The 12,099-nt window shown below is 41.5% G+C and overlaps 1 pseudogene; it reads right to left on the bottom strand.

The window, feature by feature from the left end:
• Window positions 1-116: 116 nt before the first annotated feature.
• On the bottom strand, window positions 117-11,376 carry LOC126625279 (DEAD-box ATP-dependent RNA helicase 5-like; annotated as a pseudogene).
• Between the last annotated feature and the right edge of the window lie 723 nt (window positions 11,377-12,099).

Here is a 12,099-nt window from a genome sequence, read left to right as displayed (position 1 = left end):
ATATATATATATATATATATATAATAGAGGATGAAAAGCACAATAAGCATACATATACAATGCACGCAGACATCACGCACATCCATTATATAAAAAAAAATCAGAAAAAAAGGCAGAGAGACGATAGTGCAAGGAAGAGGTATGAGGCAGTTAAAACCCTACCCAAAATTTGGGTTTGGGAGTTTAAAAAAAAAAATTCCCTAGACCCTCAGTAGCTTTCCTCAAATATCTTCAGCAGCAACTCAAATATGCATCAACAAGGTTACCCTTTTTGCAGCATAATCTCAACACAAGTGGCTTCCTTTTTGTAAAAGACAAAAATCAAAACTATGTTCCTGTTCAACAGTATAACCTCGGCATTAGCAGATATCAAAATACACCCAAAATATTGAAGGAGCTCCCCTTTGTGTGACATAAACATTGAGCATGTACAGTCAGTAAACCAAGTGGAATCCATCATACAAATACACAACACTAGGTCCAAAAACAATCCGCCAGGGATTGACCAAGACACAAGTTAAAATAAAATAATGGGAGATAATGAGCCAATACTTACTCTTAGATTTGTGGCATTTTTGTAGCAATGCAACCAAGCGCCCATCACATGAATGTTCATCCAACACCTATGAATGTGAAAGGGAAGTCAATTGCAGTAAGCATATATTGAAATAACAAAGTAAACATTTGATTGTCACATATGCTTCACGTGTGTTAAGAATTTGTACCTCAACTATCTGCATAACATCATGGTTGGCAGCTAAATCCTCTGACCCAACAACAACCTGAAATAATGCTTTATTAGTTTTCCAAAAGGTTAATAGAAAATATTAAAGATCATGATAATCCAGAATTCGCACCTTAACAGGATTAGGGTCCATGAACTCCTGAGCTAATTGATGAACTGATGGAGGCCATGTAGCCCTGAACATTACCATTTGGCGAGCTATAGAGTCAAAATTAACCGAACTGATTAGAAAGATCCGAGAATACTGAAATATCACAGTTTTAAGTGGGAGAGACCCTACACCACCCAAACTTGGAGCAAACATAAACACTTCAACCTAATTGCAGTCTAGAATTTTAATTAGCCATAAATTTTCCAATAAATTCATTTCAGAAATTCTAACTACTCATGATAGTCCTTAGGAAAGCAGCTGGGGGAAATAGACATTACTTCTTATTTCATATTTAGGCAAGTGTCATTTTGCATTTCTATACTATCGACTACCTGGCATATTTTGCCCCATTATCTAAGGCTTGAGAGCATCTACAAAAACAAATTAATAGGTCTCTTGTAACTGAATTACCTCCAGGCCGCTCATAATTTAACATCATTTTCAGTTATATCTCTATTAGAAACAAAAACGGTTGTCAAACAAATGTATAAGTCAAAATGAATGTCTTTCCTCTCTCTATGAATAGGTATCCAATAGTGCTAAACCTGTATACGTACATCTGGAAGAGCATATAATTCCTCATATAAGTTCCCCATATGATCATGGAATCAGCAATACCAAAAAGAAAAAAAGCATTTAATAAGTTATTTAAATATTAAAAAAATTAAATCTTTGAGACTTAATTGAAGTCCTCCCAAACAAACTAAAGAAATTGATGTCACCAGATAGATAAAGAAAGACCTATTAACAGTACATCACGTACCAGAGCATGTCTGACCCGATATATAGCGAACTTCTGGTTCAAATCCCATGTCAAGCATTCGATCTGCTTCATCAAGGACCTACAAAAAATTCTAATATATTCACATCCAAACTAAAGTAGAAAATGAAATCTAATGATACTTCCTCTAGGTAAAAGATAATTACCGTAATAGATACTTCCTCTAGGTAAAAGATAATTACCGTAATAGATACTTCCTTCAGGCAACACACCCATTTCAATGATCTTTCAAACGACCAGGAGTTCCAATGATGATGTCCTAAGAGCACAAAAAAGCGTAGAAAAACCAATTATAAGAAGATGAACCACATACTGTATGCAAACATATAACCTCTACAGAATAATTCCACCTGCACATGTACTGAACTAATTCAATCAGCCTTTTGCCCAAATCAAAAGAATAAAATTTTCAATTTTTCTGTTTAAAGTTTAAAACTCCGCCGTGTAAGTTTATCTTACATTGCCGGTCCCAAGCCCGGATAAAGGAGGAGGGGGAAGGCGTCAGGTAGTCGACAGCCGGCACTCCATGATTACGTCGAATCCTTATGAAAATGAATCCAGAACGAAATCGTGCTAAAGCTAGGGCGTCACCCGTAAGTGGCGCGCTGTGTGGCCCGAGCACAGTGATAAGTGAGTAAGGGTCGCTGTATCTCCATCGGCACCCGGATGCAGTGTTAAATGAGCAAGGGGGCTATAGAAACTTCTTTTCGAACGACTCCACTCAAAGTTGTTTGGGAGCATATGCTCCTATCAACTTTACACGGGACACACAAAAGAAGTACTTTGATCCTATTAGACGGGGAAGGGTGAAGAAGCTAGGACAGAAGGGTAGAGTTCAAGAGAGCAAAATACGTTTAGGAACGTGGAATATAGGAACCTTGACGGGAAAATCTATGGAAGTAGTAGAAGTTATGGTGAGGAGAAGGATAAATATTATGTGCCTACAAGAAACTAAGTGGGTTGGTCGTAAGGCAAAGGATCTAGAAAACTCAGGGTTTAAACTATGGTATTCGGGCACAAATAGAACGAGAAACGGTGTTGGCATCATCGTGGACAAGACCTTGACACAAGATGTTGTAGATGTTAAGAGGGTAGGAGATAGAATCATGGCAATCAAGATTGTAATAGGACAAGAACTTATCAATGTGATTAGTGCGTACGCACCTCAAGTAGGGTTGGATACGAGTTCGCAGGAGAAATTTTGGGAAGACCTTGGAGACTTGGTGCAAGGAATTGCTCAGACGGAGAAGTTATTTATAGGAGGAGATTTAAATGGACACGTGGGCAGGGAGACAGGCAACTATGGAGGTTTTCATGGTGGCCATGGTTTTGGGGAAAGAAACGAGGATGGGGAAGCTATCTTGGATTTTGCAATGGCATATGATCTCTTCTTAGCCAACACCTTCTTTAAGAAGAGAGAAGAACATGTGATCACCTACAAGAGTGGGTCGTCAACAACACAAATAGATTTTCTTCTAATGAGGAAAGGGGATCGTATAACTTGTAAGGATTGCAAAGTTATACCAGGAGAGAGCGTGGCTAATCAACATCGCTTGTTGGTGATGGATGTACATATCAAAAGAGTGAGAAAAAAGAACAAGACTTGGAAGTGTCCAAGGACTAGATGGTTGAATCTAAAAGAAGAAAAACAAGCCATTTTCAAAGAGAAAGTAATCACCCAGTGTGTGTGGGATAGAGAGGGGGAAGCTAACCAAATGTGGGATTCCATGGCTAGTTGTATCCGAAAAGTAGCAAAAGAGGTATTAGGAGAGTCCAAGGGCTTTGCCCCACACCAAAAGGAATCTTGGTGGTGGAATGAGGAGGTGCAAACAAAGGTGAAGGCTAAGAAGGAATGTTGTAAAGCCTTATACAAGGATAGGACCGATGAAAATGGTGAAAGGTATAGAAAAGCGAAGCAAGAGGCGAAGAAAGCTGTGAGAGAAGCTAAGTTAGCGGCTTATGACGATATGTATAAGCGACTAGATACCAAAGAAGGAGAGTTTGATATCTATAAACTAGCTAGAGCAAGGGAAAAGAAGACAAATGACCTAAACCAAGTGAGGTGCATCAAGGATGAGGATGGAAAGGTTCTTGCTACAGAGAACGCGATTAAAGACAGATGGAAATGTTATTTTCATAATCTTTTCAATGAAGGACATGAAATGAGTGCTTCTTTAGGGGAGTTGAGTAACTCAGAAGAGTGTAGAAACTACTCTTTTTATCGTAGAATCCGAAAGGAAGAAGTGGTTGTAGCTTTGAAGAAGATGAAGCATAGAAAAGCAGTAGGCCCAGACGATATACCAATCGAAGTGTGGAAAGTTTTGGGAGAGACAGGTATAACATGGCTCACTGACATTTTCAATAGGATTTTGAAAACGAAGAAGATGCCAAATGAGTGGCGAACGAGCACTTTGGTGCCTATCTACAAGAATAAGGGCGATGTACAAAATTGCATGAACTATAGGGGTATTAAGCTAATGAGTCATACAATGAAGCTTTGGGAGAGAGTCATTGAGCATAGATTGAGGCAAGAAACACGGGTTTCGGACAACCAATTCGGGTTCATACCAGGGCGCTCAACCATGGAGGCAATCTATCTCTTACGAAGATTGATGGAAAGATATAGAGATGGGGAAAAGGATTTACACATGGTCTTTATAGATTTGGAAAAAGCGTATGATAGGGTCCCAAGAGACATTCTTTGGAGGATTTTAGAGAAGAAAGGAGTACGAGTAGCATATATCCAAGCTATACAGGATATGTATGAAGGAGTAAAGACTGCCGTAAGAACTCATGAAGGACAAACCGAAAGCTTTCCCATAACTGTAGGATTACATCAAGGCTCATCCTTAAGTCCTTACCTTTTTGCGTTGGTAATGGATGAGTTAACAGGACATATTCAAGATGATATTCCTTGGTGTATGCTTTTCGCAGACGATATAGTGTTGATAGATGAAACTCATGAAGGGGTAAATGCAAAGCTTAACCTTTGGAGAGAAATGTTGGAATCTAAAAGTCTTCGCCTAAGCCGATCAAAGACAGAATATATGGAGTGCAAGTTCAGTGCAAATGGAGGCCAAAACGAGTTAGGGGTGAGGATCGGAGATCAAGAAATACCAAAGAGCGATCGTTTTCGTTACTTAGGATCTATCTTGCAAAAGAACGGAGAATTAGATGGAGATCTCAACCATAGAATACAAGCTGGATGGATGAAGTGGAAGAGTGCATCCGGCGTGTTGTGTGACCGCCGTATGCCACTGAAGCTCAAGGGAAAATTGTATAGGACGGCAATAAGGCCGGCGATGCTGTATGGCACAGAATGTTGGGCGGTGAAGCATCAACACGTACACAAAATGGGTGTAGCGGAGATGATGATGCTTCGTTGGATGTGTGGGCACACGAGAAAGGATAAGATTAGGAATGAGGATTCCCGGGGTAAAGTAGGAGTAGCCGAAATTGAAGAAAAGATGAGAGAAAATCGGTTACGGTGGTTTGGACATGTGCAAAGAAGGCCTACTGACGCTCCGATTAGAAGATGCGACTATGAGACAGAGGTTCAGGGCCGAAGGGGTAGAGGAAGACCTAGGAAAACTTTGGAAGAGACCCTAAGAAAAGACTTAGAGTACTTGGATCTAACGGAGGACATGACACAAGACAGAACACAATGGCGTTCTAAGATTCATATAGCCGATCCCACTCAGTGACTTGGATTTTCCAAGTCTCTAACCGAGAAGTTTTCCTCACTCGGGAAATTAAGGGAACACTACCTCAACCTACATGCTCCACTCACAAAGTTTCAACATACAAGCTTCAACAAAAGAAAATTCAAAGAACTTAGCGAAGAAGGCTTTGGTGTATTTAACACAATACGTTGAAATGAAGGAAAGCTTATTTATTGATATACCCGATAAGTTACAAATATGTACATATACTTGAGTCAAAATAAACAAACAAGAGGAAACCTTCACAAAGGTTGCTTAGGAGAAGTCTCAGCAGTCGGTAGAGCCCCAGAAAGAGAAGGCACCGGAGGGGGATCATTCGGAGCCTCAGTACTGGACAGAACCCTAGAAGGATGAGGCATTAGAGGTTGATCATTTGGAGCTTCATTACGCGGTACAGCCCCAGAAGACGAAGGCAATAAATGCCTTTGGAACAAACCCACAAATCTCTGATGATCAAGTAAAACCAGACCATCAGATTCCTTCATCTGGTCAAGCTTCCTCTTCATGTTTGTAGCATAGTCATGTGCGAGCCGGTGCAACTGTTTATTCTCATGCTTGAGCCTTCTAATCTCCTGTTTGAGACTCATCACTTCAGCCGCCAATGATTCAACTTGGCGGGTTCGAGCAAATAGGCGTTGGGCCATATTAGACACAGAACCTGCACACTGAACACTGAGAGCCAGAGAATCCTTAACAGCCAACTCATCAGACCGTTTGGAAAGTAGTCTGTTATCTTTGGGAGTGAGAAGGTTCCTGGCCACTACCGCAGCGGTCATATCATTTTTCATCACGGAATCCCCAACGGTAAGAGAACCAGTAGGGGAGATGAAGGATGGGAGCCATATGTTGTCTGGAGAAGGCGGGGCTGTCTCTTCAATAAGGTTCAAGTCAAAACGACGGTCGGAGGGGCCAGACATTTTCAAAGGTGTTGAAGAGAGAAGAGGTCGGACAAATCAAGATCTTAGAAGTGCAAGAATGGAGCTTCTACTTGTGGATATTCAAGTGTGCTTTGGAACTTAATGTCAGCCCCTATAAAAATCTGCACTCGACGAAGCTTCAGAAATCGAAGAGGCGCCTGCTCAGAAATCGAAGAGGCGTTTGCTTTCTCAAAAGCTGGGCTGCTCAGAGACCACGAGGGTCGATCTCAGAAATCGAAGAGGCGTTTACTTTCTCAAAAGCTGGGCTGCTCAAAGACCACGAAGGCCGATCTCAGAAATCGAAGAGGCTTGCTTTCTCAAAAGCTGGGCTGCTCAGAGACCACGAGGGCCAATCTCAGAAATCGAAGAGGCACCTACTTTTCCAGCCTTGTCAGCACCTGTCACACGCATACTCAGCTTCGCGGAAATTATGGGCATTCTGTCGAAGTAGAAAGCACATGAATCGTACTGTTCAATCAACCACTTCCCACACGCAACAGTAGCTCATGGGTACCACAGATAACTTTGCCAAAGTTCTCTGACAAAGTTGAGACACGTGAAGCTTGCAGCTCCCACTACATCGCTCTGACCAAGAAGGGTAAAAAAATAGCAAAGAAACAACATTAACAAAGTTTAGACACATAAATTTTGAAGGTCTAGCTACCATATTATTACCCACAAGGGTAAAGGAACAGTACCACTGCTGGATAATTGGAAAGTCCCGGTGTGTCAACCTCTGTGATTCGTGGCACGGTAGACTAGCAAACATGCCCAACCTTTACTCACATTCGAGAAAACACTCCCAACAAGATTGCTTGCTCCAAAATCGAAGAGGCACCGCCCTCCGAATCTCGAGAGCCAGACTCCCAACATGATTACTTTCTCAAAATCGAAGAGAGGGTAAAGGAACAGTACCACTGCTGGATAATTGGAAAGTCCTTGTGTGTTAACCTCTGTGCTTCGTGGCAAGGTAGACTAGCAAACATGCCCAACCTTTACTCACATTCGAGAAAACACTCCCAACAAGATTGCTTGCTCCAAAATCGAAGAGGCACCGCCCTCCGAATCTCGAGAGCCAGACTCCCAACATGATTACTTTCTCAAAAATCGAAGAGAGGGTAAAGGAACAGTACCACTGCTGGATAATTGGAAAGTCCCTGTGTGTCAACCTCTGTGCTTCGTGGCAAGGTAGACTAGCAAACATGCCCAACCTTTACTCACATTCGAGAAAACACTCCCAACAAGATTGCTTGCTCCAAAATCGAAGAGGCACCGCCCTCCGAATCTCGAGAGCCAGACTCCCAACATGATTACTTTCTTAAAAATCGAAGAGACACCGCTCTCCGAATCTCGAGAGCCAGACCCCCAGCAGGATTGCTTTCTCAAAAATCGAAGAGGCATCGTTCTCCGAATCTCGAGAGCCAGATCCCCGACAGGATTGCTTGTTCGAAAACCGAAGAGGCACCACTTTCCCAACTTCAAGAGTTGGATCTCCTTAGATAAAGCTTGTCTGTAATCTTCACACGCAACATCAGCTTTCCAGATACCACAGACCACTTTTTCAAAGTGCTCTGACAGAGTTAAAACATGTGAAGCTGGCAGCTCCTACTACCGTACTATGACCAAGCAGGGTAAAGAAATAGCATTATTACTTGATGTTAGGGAGACTCCTATATATGTCGACCTCCATCCCCAACGGACAGGCAGACCTGCAAAAATGCTCAACCCTTCCTCTTATCTGAGAGGGCACTCCCAACGAAGCCTTTCGAAATATTCAGCTTTCTTTCCCCCCGATAATACCTCTGTAAACAAGCTATACTAGAGCAAGAATATCTCATATCATCAGGGTTAAAAGCAAGAGTATCCCATATCATGCTTTTTCCCTGTCTTTTCCTTTGGCCTTGTTCTTACCTGCAAGACAAGGAGAAAGAGAGCAATCAGTCAGCACTTGGAATCAAGCTTCCAGCCAGGAACTGACTGCCTGGAACCCCTTACCTGATTACTTACCTGGCATTGCTCTCGAGTACTCATCTTCAACATCTTATGCTTCTAGGGAAGATACCGCATCTGCCTGAGGAACAGATAGGGCAAGTGAGAAGGATACAAGGAAGCATGTGGAGACAAGCGTAACAGCACACGTGCCGATACATCCACTACTCTGTCAAAAGCAAAAGTATCCCATATCAGCAGGGTCGAACGTACACTAAATTTGATGGACTTGTTTTGACCCTCAAATTCTTCAGTCGGCCTTATACTCTGGAGGAAACCAGAAAACCCTCCAGCCCAGTTCAAGAATAAGCCTGTGGAAAGTTACTTCTTCAAAAGCAAAAGTATCCCATATCATCTCTTCTCATTTTTCTTCTCTTTATCCTTCATGTTGCCTGCAAGATAGGGAGAATGTGAACAATCAGCCGGAGCTCTGATTGCTTACCTTGTCTGTCACCTCTTTCAGCAGATCCCCTAGCTCGGCGACTTGGGGGACTCCTACTACATGGTTTGTATCGCGCTTGACCAAGCCTAAAACTACAAGTAAGCTTCAAGTGAAATTGATACATTACCTTGTGCATCTCCACCAGTTACAGATACCACCCCTGGATGGAGGAAGAGTACTTCCAGAGAAGATGCCACATCTACCTATGAGACAGATAAGGCAAGTCAAAACGATACCACACTTCGGTACTTAGAAGTTTTGTGGTTACGAGATCATTCTCCCACAATATTTCCTAATGTTATTTGTACTAAATCATTCACTTGTACTCACTAAAGGAGAGCTTGAACCTATGTACTTGTGTAAACCCTTCACAATTAATGAGAACTCCTCTATTCCGTGGACGTAGCCAATCTGGGTGAACCACGTACATCTTGTGTTTGCTTTCCTATCTCTATCCATTTATATACTTATCCACACTAATGACCGGAGCAATCTAGCGAAGATCACAAAAAGTGACCGTTTTCGCTACCTATGATCTATCTTGCAAGAGAACGGAGAATTAAATGGAGATCTCAACCATAGAATACAAGCTGGATGGATGAAGTGTAAGAGTGCATCCGACGTGTTGTGTGACTGTCGTAGGCCACTGAAGCTCAAGGAAAAATTTTATAGGACGGCAATAAGGCCAGCGATGTTGTATGGCACAGAATGTTGGGCGGTGAAGCATCAACACGTACACAAAATGGGTGTAGCGGAGATGAGGATGCTTCGTGGGATGTATGGGCACACGAGAAAGGATAAGATTGGGAATGAGGATATCCGAGGTAAAGTAGGAGTAGCCAAAATTGAAGGAAATATGAGAGAAAATCGGTTACGGTGGTTTGGACATGTGCAAGGAAGGCCTACTGACGCTCCGGTTCGAAAATGTGACTACGGGACAGAGGTTCAGGGCCGAAGGGGTAGAGGAAGACCTAGGAAAACTTTGGAAGATGCCCTAAGAAAAGACTTGAGTACTTGGATCTAACGGAGGACATGACACAAAATCGAGCGCAATGGCGTTCTAGGATTCATATAGCCGACCCCACTTAGTGGGAAAAGACTTTGTTGTTGTTGTTGTTGTCTGTTTAAAGTTTAAACCCAACCGATGTGGTATCACTAACAGTAGGAATGACTTGCTTAAACGCATTACATGCCAAATCATCAAATTCTGTCATCAAAATATTGCAGGGAATGGGAGGGCACACTTAGTTAAATTAGAGATATTGGACTTATACAATTAGAAAATGGAAATATTAGCAGTGTATTAAAAGGCAAAGGCGTAGGTGATAGGGATGGCAACGGTTTGGTTTGGGGACGGAAATGCTATATCCATCCCCATAACCACGAAAATTAATCATATCCATAATTGCAAATTAACCATCAGGTATAATCCATAATCATACCCTCCGGGTAACGGATTGCCGATCAGTTAACGGTTATATCTATCTTCGTCAATACAAAAAATATATTCATTCAATTGACGCATGATAATTTAGTAAACATTAGTTTCATCATTAAATATTTGATGTATAAAATGATTTAATGAATGGATCTTACAACACCAGCCTTCAACGAAGATATCTGGGGTCCTTTGGGTGCTCCTCCATACAAACAAACTCATATCACACCACAAGGTTTCCCAGCCTCAAACAAAACATCTGAAATCTGCAACCAGAAGATAAAGCAAATGGTCGGTCACCTTTTTCAATTAATAACCTTGAATTTATCCAAAGATCACAAATCACATGCCCAAGCAGCAGGTGAAAAGAAATGTATGCAAGAACAACGCATTATCAGTATGACCAAGTATAAACATGGTCGACAAGCTTGTTTCACTCTATTATTTGTTAAGCATAATTCTTACGTAAAAGTTAGTGGCGTTTGAACAACAGGACATGATACTTGCTGACCCATGTAGAAACTCCTTGAATGCTTAAAAAGAAATCCCCTTTTTTTCTTACATCAGAACCAATGGAACTCTTGGTCTATCTTATTGCAAAAAACATTTCCCCGACCCTCCCTCACCACGGGGCAATCCCAAGGTACTAGCCTACATTGAAAAAATAGCACAGAACCCGGGATTGAGTCGGAGAAGGACTCTTGAAATTCTGACAGCACTGTAAAACATCACTGGGAAGCTTCGATTCTGCAAAGGAAGTCAATGGCTTGTATTTGTCTTCCTTTGCATCTTTCCCAGTAACTGCCACAGCCGCGTCTCCAGATTCTCCTTTGTCGGCATAGCCAATTTCCTGTGGCTCCTGATTGTGTTCGGGTTCTTCCTCCTCTTTGGATTTCTGGTGCTTCTTCTTCTTCTTCTTGTCAATAGAATCTGAGTTTTCTTCCTGAGGAGCAATCTCTTGGGATTGGAACTGAGTTGGGCTTCTTCTTCGTCTTTGTTTTTCTGCTTCTTCCTCCTCTCGGCTGTGGTTTCGTGGAGAGGTTGGGTCCGTTGCGGTTCTGCCTCGCCGACGGCGGCGGAGGTTTCTTTGGTTTTGCGACCCATTGCTGAATCTCAACTCAGCTCTGCTCGCCTGATAAACTACGGAAGGAAAATCAGCAGAGGCCGACGAGGGGTTTTGGGTTTTCAGAGGGAAAGGGGTTTATTCTAGGGTTTTGACCTTTTGACTATGTACGTATGTATCTGTAAAATGCAGCACGTGAAACAATAATTTGCATTTGGGTACTCACTTTAACTCACTTTAACTCAACTTTGAAAGTTTAATTGTCAATAGTAAATAGTAAATGACGGGTTACGTGGTTTATTTAAAATTAAAAAATAGAAGTTTTGGGTTCAAAATTCGTTGCTGGTGTGGAAGTAAGACTTGTGGCCAAAGAAGGTTGAAATACTTCTATGAGTCTTCTCGACCCCCGAAATGAATGAATAACCATAACTTGTCATCAGTTGTCCCTTTTTTTTTTAAATGGAAAAAAAGAAAAAGGAATTGCCAATAAGACCCTGAACACTCATTCAATAGATGAGTTAAGTTGTGTTGAAGTATTATTAACCCAATTGAAACCGACATATTCGAATATTAACAAGTTTTAAATATAAATGTATATTAGAGATAGACATATGCATAAAATTTAATATTTTTAGAGTCAGCGTTAGTGAGTTAGATAGTTAGTTGTAAGGAAGAGGAGAATTGATAAGGATCAAACTCGCAACATGGCCTACTTTACTTGGATAATGAAACTTAAACATTAAGTAACTAACAAATAACAAGTAGTGATTCCATAACACCAAATTTACATAAGTTAGTAGAGCATAATTTGGATTATTTGTCACTTACACCCACATTAAGAATAACAAAAA

This window comes from Malus sylvestris, chromosome 6 (genome assembly GCF_916048215.2).
Source record: "Malus sylvestris chromosome 6, drMalSylv7.2, whole genome shotgun sequence".
Lineage (NCBI taxonomy): Eukaryota > Viridiplantae > Streptophyta > Magnoliopsida > Rosales > Rosaceae > Malus > Malus sylvestris.
The sequence above is the reverse complement of the archived record's forward strand: the minus strand, read 5'-3'. Positions and strand labels throughout refer to the sequence as shown.